The sequence below is a fragment of the Corylus avellana genome, chromosome 8 (genome assembly GCF_965113065.1).
Source record: "Corylus avellana chromosome 8, dhCorAvel1.hap1.2, whole genome shotgun sequence".
NCBI classification, from domain to species: Eukaryota; Viridiplantae; Streptophyta; class Magnoliopsida; order Fagales; family Betulaceae; genus Corylus; species Corylus avellana.
The window spans coordinates 18016118-18028710 of record NC_142497.1 but is presented as its reverse complement, the minus strand read 5'-3'; positions in this window follow the sequence as shown (position 1 = coordinate 18028710).

Genomic DNA, 12593 nt, shown 5'->3' with positions numbered 1-12593 from the left:
CCAGTTTCTATGCGGTCAATACGTGACATACAGGTAGCTATAGATGAACTGTCCACTGTGCAACAATACAAGTGTGAAAACTGTCGATTCTAAGGTGGACAATTCCAAAACTTGGAAAAAATCTCCAGAGGGTTGGGTAAAAGTCAATTATGACACGGCTTTGGACAAAAATAGGGGGCGGTTTGGTTTGGCATTGTCGTGCATGACCATGAAGGGGCGGTGAGGGCTGCACAATGCTTACCAAGGAGGGGTACAGTGGAACCAGTAGTGGCCAAAGCAATGGCCAGTTTCTATGCAGTCAATCTTTGCAAAGGTATGGGTTACCACAACATATGTTTGGAAGGAGATGTCGAATTGGTATGTGATGCACTGAGGAATATGAAGTCAAACCATAGTAGGTATGGACATGTGATAGAAGATATAAGGGTGGTGCACCTTTCGTTCCCCCAATGGTAGTGTACACATATATGCCGCGAGGCAAATGGAGCAGCCCACACTTTAGCCAAGGAAGCCTTATGTTATGGTATAGATAGAACCTAGGAGGATTTGATCCCAGGTAGTATCAGCAAGATTATAACCACATAGCAAACTGCTCTGTTTTGACTGTACCTATAGAGTACATTGCTCTGTTTTTTATTTTCTCAATGAAAGTTTTGTCTGATTTTCTTCAAACAAATAATAATAATAATAATAATCATAGATTTAATGTGTATACAATTAACTAATTAAGGGTATAACTAATATTATATGGAATATATTATTAATCATAATTATAATTTAATAATTTAATAACTTAGTTAATACTTATTATTATTATTTTTTGAACGGAAATTTGAAGATTTCGTTGATTAAAGATCACGAATATAAAGTTTTTACAGAGCAGAGCAAAAAGCTCTTACAGCACAAAGCATAAAACTCTGCAAAATCATAGCAACATGCTATGAGGTTAGAAAGTTAGAGATACAAACAAAAATTCTTACAAACAAGTGCTATTTATGACTTTAATCTTTCGCTAACCCATGTACAAATACAGTTAAAGAGTAGATCTGCTTCGAGCAGACTAGATTTAAGACATGGGTAGCCAAATTTTCTAACAAAATGTATTTAAACTAGTCGTGAGAGATAACTCCTCACACCGAACTATCCACGCCGTGAGAAATAACCACTCACACCTAATTATTCCTCTTCGCTCATGAGGGCAGATCGAGAGAAAAGAAACCTCTTATTCAAAACAAAAAACACAAATAAACAACCAGCAAGCAGCAGCGGCGGCCGGGGAGGAGATGAACGACACAATACAGTGGAAGGTGGATGGATGCATAGCGGAGAACACCTACAAACATAAAGAAAAAAACAAAAAAAAAAAGGGGGGGGGGGGGGGGGGAGGGGGAGAGTAGGAGCAGGGAGTAGAAGGGGAATGAGAAATGAGGAGGGCCGAGATATGGCTTCTAGGGTTTTTGTCTTTTAGTTAATACTTATTATTACTCAATATATACTAAATTACAAAACATAGGAATATGAATGTATGATATAAGTAATTACAAAGCTAGATAATATGTAACTAGTTAGATACTAATTATGTTACTTATGTAGTTATGTTACTTGTTGCTAGTTAATAGTGTGTGGCATTACATACAAGTTATTATAATTTAATTGTAATAATTTAACATATTAATTATTACATATATGATATATCATATATGAATCAATATGATTTGAATGAACATTACAAATTTACAAACATTTAACATTATATATTTATATACAAAGTTGATTATAAATTATTACATATATGATGTATTGATATATGATATATTAATTACAAATTTTTAATTTAATATGTAATGTAACTATGTTTATGAACTATAGTCTATATATGTTACTTATTTGTTTTTGTCTTAATGATATATTAATTAGGATTAGGAGACTTAAAACACTAAAACAACTAGACATTATAAACTACTAGTTACTTAGTAACATAGGGATAAGTTGATAACTAAATAATCTAACATGATAAGTTGATAACTAAATATTACTATATATAGCATTATTTGATAATAGTATGTGAGTCGTGTACTTGTAGTTAGTTAATAACTTAATAGTGTGTGCCCTTATAACTTATATACAAATATTATAATTTAATTTTAAGAATTTAACATATTATTTACTACATATTTATGATATTTAGATATTAAGTTATTAACTATTATTCTATTAACTACTACTATTAGACTATTAGTCTATTAGACTACTTATTTAAAATAAATAATAATAATAATAATAATACCTAGTAGATTACTAGTTAGTATATATATATATATATATATATATATATATATATACAACTATACTCTATACATAATACACTAAGTCAAGTGAGTAATTTATTTGTTTTATTAATTTTGACATTGCTTATTTTTTAATTATTTAATTTAATTTAAGGAATCAAGTATCAACTAAATTCTAACAATGTTAATGCCTTAATAGTTTTTTTTTTTGGACCAAATTATTTAATGGTGTTAAGTATTAACAATTTAACTGTTTTAATTTTAACATATGATAATACTACTGACTAGTGAGATTATAGTGATTATTGTCTAATTAATACTAAATAATGCTAAATAATATTATGGGAAAATACACTTTACCCCATTGAACTATCCACTCATTTACACTTTTAACCCCAATGTTTAAAAAGTGACAATTTACCCCTCCAAACTTCCAAATTGTTGCAATTCGACTATTCTAACTTTTTTTTTTTTTTTTCAAAATGCCCCCATCCCAAGTTTTTTTTTTTTAAAAAAAAAAATAATAATTGGCCGGCCACCCCTTAATTTTTAATTTTTTTTTTTTTTAACTTGGGATGGGGCATTTTGGAAAAAAAAAAAAAAAAAAGTCAAAACGGTCGAAGTGCAACAATTTGGAAGTTTGGGGGGGGGGGGGGGGGGGGGGGGTTAAAGTGTCACATTTTAAACATTTGGGTTAAAAGTGCAAATGGGTGGATAGTACAGGAGAGTAAAATGTATTTTCCCCATACTACTACAATTTTTAAACCTATTTACTTAAAAATCATTATTTTTAGAGTTTTTATGGGGTACTATACACGCACGGTTTGTTGAGTACTTTAGTTAATTAAACAGCTGGGATTTAATTGATACAAATTTGTATTTAATTTGAATGGTTTAGATCATTTTTTGGATAACTAAGAGGCGAGCTCACCTGAAATTACCCATACTAGATTATTTGAAATATTTCATCTTAGAATCATAGCCGTCCAATTTAATTTGATTTAATCAGATCCGTTGGATTTGATAAATGGAATACAGTTATAAGCCATTCCGAACATGAGAGTTATATGGTGTTCCATATGACACCATGAGCTTACTAATCCAACGTTCTAAATTGAATGAGAAAATAAAGATCAAAATAGACAGTCAAGATCATTTATTCGATAACACATGAAACCGGTTTCACCAACTCCCGCACACGGAGGATAAATTATGTCTCGAAAATCAACCCCACGCACACACTGTCTACAAGACTGACAACATGTCAGGAGTCTCGGTTTGCACGCTAACTGTCTCAGCCATCCAAATTTTTTTGATGAAATGTAAGCTGTTGGATGCATGTAATGGATGACATCTATAAACCATTAAATCACATAGGAGTTATATGGTGTAGTTGAATCTTTATAAGCTTCCCCTGATTGAGCTGATCCGACGATTCATATTCAATCTTGCATGCGGAGGACTTAATCAATGGCTATCGGTCCCCACGCACATACGATCACCGAGATTCACAGGGTGACAGGTGTCTCGGTATGACCACATGTAGGGGTGTTTATCCGGTTGGTAATAACTGGCCACCAATCGGTAACCAGGTACCCCGGTCCGGTCACCGATTTTTGTATTTTCACACACTCGATTATAACCGGTAACCAGGTGTGTGTATATATATATATATATATATATATATATATATATATATATATATAGGGGTTATTTCTTTTGGTTGTTAGTTTGTATACATACTTTTTTTTTTCTTCGGATTTTTAGGGCACTATTAAAATGTATTATGAAAACAAAGAACAACCATAACTAAGCCTAGCTTATTGGGCTAAAAAACCATAATTATTCTTTAAAGGGCAAAAATGCCTAAGTTAAGCTCAAAAAAAGGTCCAATATCCAAAATAGGCCAAAAATGCACAATTTTTTGAAAACTCGGTTTCCAGTTGGGATAACCGGGTACCTACCAATAATCGTTCAGTTATTACATAACCAGGTAACCGGTGGTCGGTTATTGGTTCTGATTTTCTAAATTTAATAACCGGGTACCCCGGTTACGATTACCGGTTTTAGCCAATAACCCGTAATCGGGACAGGGTTGACACCCTTAACCACGGGCCGTCTCAACACTCCAAATTGCTTGATGAAATATTGGTCGTTGGATGGGTGTAATGGAAGACTATTGTCAACCATTAAATTGTGTAGGAGTTAAATGGTGTATCGCAAGCTCAGTAAGCATGCCCTGATTGATTCGATCTAACGAGTAAAATTAAATCTTGAAAAGATTTATATAATCCACAGACCTTATTAAATAAGCACACCAGATTTAATTAGAAATGGCCAGATGGGATTAGTTTTTTGGTAAACTAAAGGTCTTGACACGCAGTACGCCCCAAGCGATTGGTAAAATCTCTCTCCAAATCGAGTCGTTCATTTATTATATTTTTTTATATTTTTAAAAATCCAACGGCTGGGATTCATGGATGGAAACTGTAACGCCCAAGAAAATTGGATGGAAAACTGTCTATTCTAAATTTGGCTAAGTGTGAAAAATGACTTTTTCATTTATTGATATTTTCATGATAATTTTTACCGCTAATTGTTTCTCATACACTAGATAGCCAATTGGGATTTTATGAAAGAGTTTACATGGACGAACAACAATGGACCATTTTTCATAAGCTGTCGAAAATCATATTTTTTACTAAAACTGGATTTCTAGATTTTGGTATTTTTATTTGAATCCAAATGTGGGGTATTTCCTTATTTACAATATAAACTTAAAGTAAATTGACATATAAAATTGTAAAAGACATTTACTTACATTTTTACATTGGAAATAAGTTTGTCCGTTCAAATCTACCAAGTCAGTCTGATCAAATCTGCCAATCTAGTGTTGTTCGTTTCAACGCTACAAAATACCTTCCGAATGCTACTAAATACACAAGAGAGGTCAATGTTTCCCGTTCGAAGCCCGTTCGCAGGCCGTTCGAATGGGAAACGTCATAACTATAAAAATTGCTAAATCACGATTTCAGCTCATTTTCTCCCATTTTCTTCTTCTTCCACACGATTTTCTCTGTTCTCTCTCTTAGGGTTTGTACCCAAACCTTAGGTAATGATTATTTGAGGTTCCCTAAGAGTAATCGAACCCAAGGAACGTGTCCCTTGACGTTAGATTGTTGTTTCCACTGATTGATTTGAGGTAAATCCATAAAATCTTAAGTTTTCTTAATTTAAGTTATATTTTTGGAGGTTTTGCTCAATCTATCAAATTTATTTGGGGTTCTTGTGTTAAGAAGACTTCTAAACATTCCTCGAGCATTGGGTTGAAGTTTCGTGGCTAGGAACTGTTGTGCAAAATACCCTCATAAATTAATAGGCAAATAATTGGTACATTTTACTCGCAAGTGCACAAAATCAAAACGATAGTATAATGTGGTAAATACGAGATCATTCCCATGAGGATTGATGATTTTATTTAAAACTGATTTTCCAAATTAAATTAAACAAATGTCACGATTTTGAAATATTGAAAAGGAGATAATAATGAAAAGGTTAGGGTTTTGATATCCACCACTAATCCGACTAATTAAGAAAATACTAGGCCTATGTTCCAATCATATGGTATAATTAATGCTTGTAAACGTAAGGGCATGGTATCTATACCTTAAGTTATTGATCTCCCTAAGCAATGAATTAGGCATGATATCTACTCTAATTCATTTCTTCCCTAAATGATGTAGCATAGTATCTACTAAGTTGTTCTTTAGGGAAACATAATTCTATGGAGATCGACAAACACATGAGTTTAGGGCATGGTATCTACTCCTAGTTCCCACGTTGATTAAGTCAAGAACCCATGATGATGAAATTCTTTTGTTACTTTATTAAGCCCAAGATTCGGTCATCTAAATTAACATAATTAACAAAGCCATACCATAAACATATGAGGAATTCAATCACATAGACATAATCAATTAAAATAAACCACAATATGATTGAAACAAAGGTACAAGTATTTAATCTTAAAGAGACATGATTATGGCTTCAATCTAACCCTAACAATAAGTTTAGTTACACATAATGAAACTAAAACTAAAAGAAAATGGAAAGAAGAAACCGAAAACGACTCCTGAAAGTAGCCTCCAATTTCTCTCTCTAAAATTGTGTATTTTCTAAGAGACTTAGAGGTCTATTTATAGGCTTTAGAAAAACCTAGAAGCCCTAGAAACCTTAATAAAATCGGAAGACAGACCCCTAGTCCAATTAGGGTTTGAAAAACCTAATTTTAAGTGAGAAACACATCTTTCCGCATCTTGATTGCCTGAGTGCGCTCGATTGCACTGCCTTGCACTCGATCGTAGCTTGCGCTCGAGCCTAGGTGTGATGCGCTCGATCCGAGCTCCAGCTTTTCCCAAAATTGGTCATGTATGCTTGAAACTTTCAGAAATGCTTCCTTTCCCTTCAAAGGCCTAAAAACTGACAAAAACACAAAAATGAAGTAAAACAACATAAAATAGCATGACTAAGAGATTAACATATGTAAATTAAACGGCTAAAATATGTATATTTTAGCACTCATCAGGAACTTCAAATTTCATCAAAGATCAAGGTAAGTCCCAAAGCCCTAGTTTTGACTAAGTGTTGATTTGATTATTTTTGAAGTGTCTAACCTTCTAGATTTTCTATAGGTTAGTTTTATAAATGAAAATGATGTCAAATGGAAACCCTAGGTTTTATGGGTTCCCTTGTAGTGAGAGATGCTTATGGGATTCAAGTATCTTGGTGAAGTTTGAATTGATAGAGCCTATAAAAGAGTTTAACGTTGTGTTTATCATGCAAATACATAGGTACTCGCAAGTGGGTCAAGGTTACTAAGAAATCCCAAACGGATTAGATAAGTATTTTATTTACTCGGCAAAGATGCTATGTTTTAAGGTTTAAAATATGTTTTGCGACACTATGACGATTTAATGATGTTTCGTGACATATTTTAATGAAAAGTTTCTATAAGCACTTATTATGGTTCTAATGGTTTATAACATGATTTCATGATTTTATGAAAAGACATGCGATAGCATATGAGTTCAAAGGTTTTATGGCATGAGCATGAACATGGATGATATGAAAGAGATGATGTATATATGTATGGATGATATGAAGGAGATGATGTTATATATATATATATATATGAGGAGATGAAGAGCATGAGCATGCATAGCATACGATTTTATGATGATGAAGATTTGTTTATATTTTTATACTAAGCATATCAGTATGCCTATATGTAGGAGAAGCAACTGTGCACAATGTATACCGTTGTGAATGGTTGCATATGATGATTTTTATACTAGGCGTATCAATATGTCTATGCGCAGGATTTGCAACTGCACATAATGCATATCATTGCAAATGGTTGCATATGATGATTTTTATACTAGGCGTATCAGTATGCCTATGTGTAGGACATGCAACTGCGCATAATGCATACCGTTACGAATGGTTGCATATGAATGATTTAGATGAGCTTATTTATGTTCACAAATAAACAGTAGGATTTCAAATGACTTTCAAGACTAGGGTGTCTATCGTATCAGCTACATCTATACCAATGTAGTCATTAGGGTAAACGTAAGTAATGTTGAGGGGTTGACTCTTTTGGAAAGCTTAGTAAGTCCTATACTACTAAGGTCTCTATTTTATGGAGACGGCGGACTCATAATTCCACCTGTATCATGGGTGGTGATGATTCATGTGGTGGAAACGATATTGTTAATGTTGATGCAGGGGCAGAGACTCTTGATGATGACTCAGTGGATATGTGTCTGGGTTACCACAATCTCTAAGGCCTAGATACATCTACTGTTTATTTTGTTGGACTAGTTGATAGTCCGCTTGTATAGAAGCATTCATGTATATGCTTAGATATTAGTGCTTTGTATATGGCTCATGTCGCATGTGACACTTGTGTATAGCCATTATTTTATATGTAAAATTTACTCACATAGATATATAAATCAGCTCTAATGTGTTATGTTTGTCTAATGTTATTTATATTCCGCTGCAAAGATATCTCTGATGAATTATTAATGATGCATGTAGCTCTGTGTGGCATATTATATTGTCAACCAGATTAATGCATGGGTTCATGGCATACTATGGTATCGCCATGCCACTATGACAGTTCGCTTTGTTGTGGGTTATCGGTTTTTTAAAAGAAAATTTGTAGTCATGTTTTTATCAAGCGGGTCGTCACATAAACCAAACATTAATTTTGGTTTCTAAACCTAATTTTATCCTCTCTTGCAAACTCTCACTCTCGTCACCAAATCCCCATTTTTTTGTGTTCTTTACATAGTTTATTTGATTATTTCTACTTTTTCAACTGTTTTGTGACATCTTGGTTGTGGTGTGACAACATGTTATCTTCTCCAATTCCTAGCACATACCGAAGGCAAAGACAAACATTATTGCTCCTGATCTTGTTATGACAGAAATGGCAATCGAGTATTGGCGTTTCAGTCATCATAGGTTTATTTTTTATTCATTCCCAAATCTCCTCCCCCCCCCCCCCCCCCCCCCCCCCCCACTTTTATACACAAGTATGAACCTATTATGTATGCAAGTTACTCGAGTTGTTTAGTTGTTTCAACTTGTTTCGCATGTTTGCTCTTGCTTCTTGCTAACGAGAGGGAAAACATTCTGAAGAGCCTCTTCTGCCTTTAATTTATGTTTTTCTCCTAAAACCTAATTCCTAACTATTTCAATTTTTAGAGTATTTGTTATTTTATTTTCAGATTTGGTTGTTCCTAAATCCTAACTAATGTTGCTAATTTTTAGCATTTTAGGGAAGAAGGTCTATCGGATTTGCAAGCTACAACCCCAATTGGCTATGGAAATTGCAACAGTGTGATTGTTGAGCCTTGAGGTTTTTAAAAAAACTTGTTATAATTTATGCTTTGATTAATGAATAGGAAACCCTAGATAGAATCATAGAAATGACATTTGTACTCTGATTACTTAATGCTTTGATTAAAACAAATTGTTATGTCTATCTATTAATCAATTTATTCCATTATGTTATTACTCAAGATTATGTTAAATGTTAACATTTTCTCTTTGATTAAAAATTTAAAATGAATTGCTCTGTACCTGTAACCTATCAGCTTATGTCTATCTATTATTACATTATGTTATAACTCAATATTCTGTTAATGTTTACTCTCTGATTACTTAATGCTTTGATTAAAACAAATTGCTATGTCTATCTATTATTCAATTTATTCCATTATGTTATTACTCAAGATTCTGTTAAGTGTTAACATTTGCTTTCTAATGACTTACGCTTTGATTAAAAATTTAAAATGAATTGCTTTGTACCTGTAACCTATCAGCTTATATCTATCTATTATTACATTATGCTAGAACTCAATATTCTGTTAACATTTACTCTCTAATTACTTAATGCTTTGATTAAAACAAATTATCTCCTTAACATGTCTATCTATTATTCAATTTATTCATTTATGTTATTACTCAAGATTCTATAAAGTCTCTACCTCCTTGTGCTATGTATATCTATTAATCAATTTAAGCATGATTTATGTTAGTTAAAAATCTGTCATGTTAGAAAATAGAAAGCTAGAATTTAATCATCAATTAAATTTTATAATTAACAGTTATGGAGAATACGAGTCAGACTTTGGAATTGGAAGACATTGAACTTGTTTAGGTGATGATACACTTATTGTCAACCCTACCCCTGGATCTGTTGAGTTTCGTAGCACTGAAAATACACCAAATCAACTTGTTAACACTGTTTCTCCTGCTGTTGGTAGGGCTGGGTCTGGGGATGGGAGTGGCTCGAGTGGGAATGCACCATATCAAAAGAAGGAATGGAAAAAGACTTCCAAAGTTTGGAATGACTTTAGTTCAGTTACAAAAAAGGGGAGTGAAAAAATCACAATGCAATTGGTGTAAGAGATTGTTTGCTGTTGGCAAATCTAGTACTACCTTAACCTTAAATAGGCATTTGACTTCATGTGTTAAATTTATGGAGTTTAATAGCAGTAAAAAGCAAAACACTTTGTCATTTGAACCTAATAGTGGCCCTGATGGTGTAGGGAGTTTGACAACTTTTAGTTATAAAGAGAGTAGGGTTAGGGAACTTGCTGCCCATATGGTGCTTCTAAATGAGTACCCTTTTAATATGATAGAGCATGAACTTTTTAAAAAGTTCATGAGGGCCTGCACACCCCATTGGAAAAATAATAATAATAATAAGTTGTGCAACTGTAAGAAATGACTACATTACCACTTACAACAATGAAAAAAGGAAGCTGAGAACACTTTTAAAATCGGTTGATAAGGTAAACATCACCACTGATATGTGGAGCTCCTCTCAAAGAGTGTCATATATGGTGGTGACTTGCCACTTTGTGAATTCTAATTGATGCCTCTAAAAAAGAATTTTAAACTTTTGCAATGTACCTCCTCCACATTCTGGTGCTGTGATTACTAATGCATTAAGAGATTGTTTTTCTGATTGGGGAATTGAGGATAAAGTCCTTACAATTACTGTTGATAATGCTAGAGCTAATGATTTTGCAATTGGACTTATTAAAGATGATTTTGAGTTGAGGAATTTTTTGTCGGTTGCAGGTAGGTTGTTTCATGTTAAGTGTTACAAACTTGTTGGTGCAAGCTGGGCTTACAGAAATTGGGGATATCATAGATTCTGTTGGGCAGGGCATAAAATATATAGTGGCTTCTGATGGTAGGTTGAATGTTTTTAGTGAGATAGCAAAGGGATTGCATTTACCTTGCAAGAAGTTGATTTTAGATGTCCCCACACATTGGAATAGCACCTATATGATGTTGGAGACTGTAATTAGGATCAAAGAAGTGTTTCCTAGGTACCATAGAGTTGATCAAACCTTTCAGGTTGTAAGTCCAGAACAGTGGGATATGGTGGATAATGTGAACTAGGTTTTATCAGTTTTCAATGATGTAACCAATGTTGTATCCAATAGTGACTACCCTACAGCAAATCTGTTTTTACCTGAGATGGAGGATGAAAGAAGTTTTGATGATTAAGTGTGAGGATAGGAATGATTACATAAGGTCAATGGCAACTAAGATGGCTGCCAAATTTGATAAGTATTGGGGTGATAGTAATTTGTTGATGTCCCTAACTGCTGTCTTGGATCCAAGATATAAGATGAAGTTGATCAATTTCTGTTTTCCTATCATTTATCCTGGGGCTAAAGCTAGTATTCACACTCACAATGTGCTAATAGTTCTGCAAGAGTTGTTTGAGTTATATGTTTTTGCTCATAATGCTTTTATCTTGCAAAAAACTACCCAAGTAGATGCTTCTTCTTCCTCAAGTGCAACAGTTAGAGATGTAGTACCCAAAGTTTCCCTTAGTTGATCAAGGTATTTTCAATATATTAGAAGCAATGACATCATCCAGCCCGTTAAAACAAATTTGAATGTTTATCTTGAAGAGGATGTCTACATTTGTGATAAGAATAAGAATGGAGAAGATATGGAAACTGATTTTGAGGCTTTGGCATGGTGGAAATGCAATGCCTTGAAGTACTGTATCTTGCCTAAGATGGCAATGGATATTTTGGTTGTTCTCATAAGTACAGTTGCTTCAGAATCCTCCTTTAGTGCTGGTGGTAGAGTTATTGAACCACATAGAGCATCATTATCCACTGAAACTGTTCAGATGCTCTTATGTGGTTCAAATTGGGTAAGAGCACTTCATGGCATCAAGATAAAATCTGTTGGTGAAGTAAGGACTTTATAATTTATGTATTTAGATTATTTAGTGATTTACTAACTCTTATTTTTGTATGAACTGGCCTTATTAAATTTGTGTTTGTTTTTGTAGAAATTTGTTGAAGTTGAGTTGCCTACAACTACAACTACAAGTACAACAACTACCTGAATGTGATTCAGAATTTCAGATTCAGATAGGGAGTGTATTTTGAACTGTTTCAGTCTTTTTCTCTATTAAGTCTGCAATTTGATTACTACATTTTTTGATTCAGTCTCCTTTTATTTATTAAGTCTGTAAATTGATTACTATGTTTTATGTTTAAGTGCTATATTATACTTTTGTTGGAAACTTGGACAACCTGTATTTAAGCAAGTAGTTAATGCATGGAGACTTGGAGTTGAGCTTGTTGAGGTAATATATTTTTTCCATTTTCATTTTATTGTTGAGCCTGTTGAGGTAATATATTTTTTCCATTTTCATTGTATTGTTTTCATTTTTCAACAAAAAATTGGTTA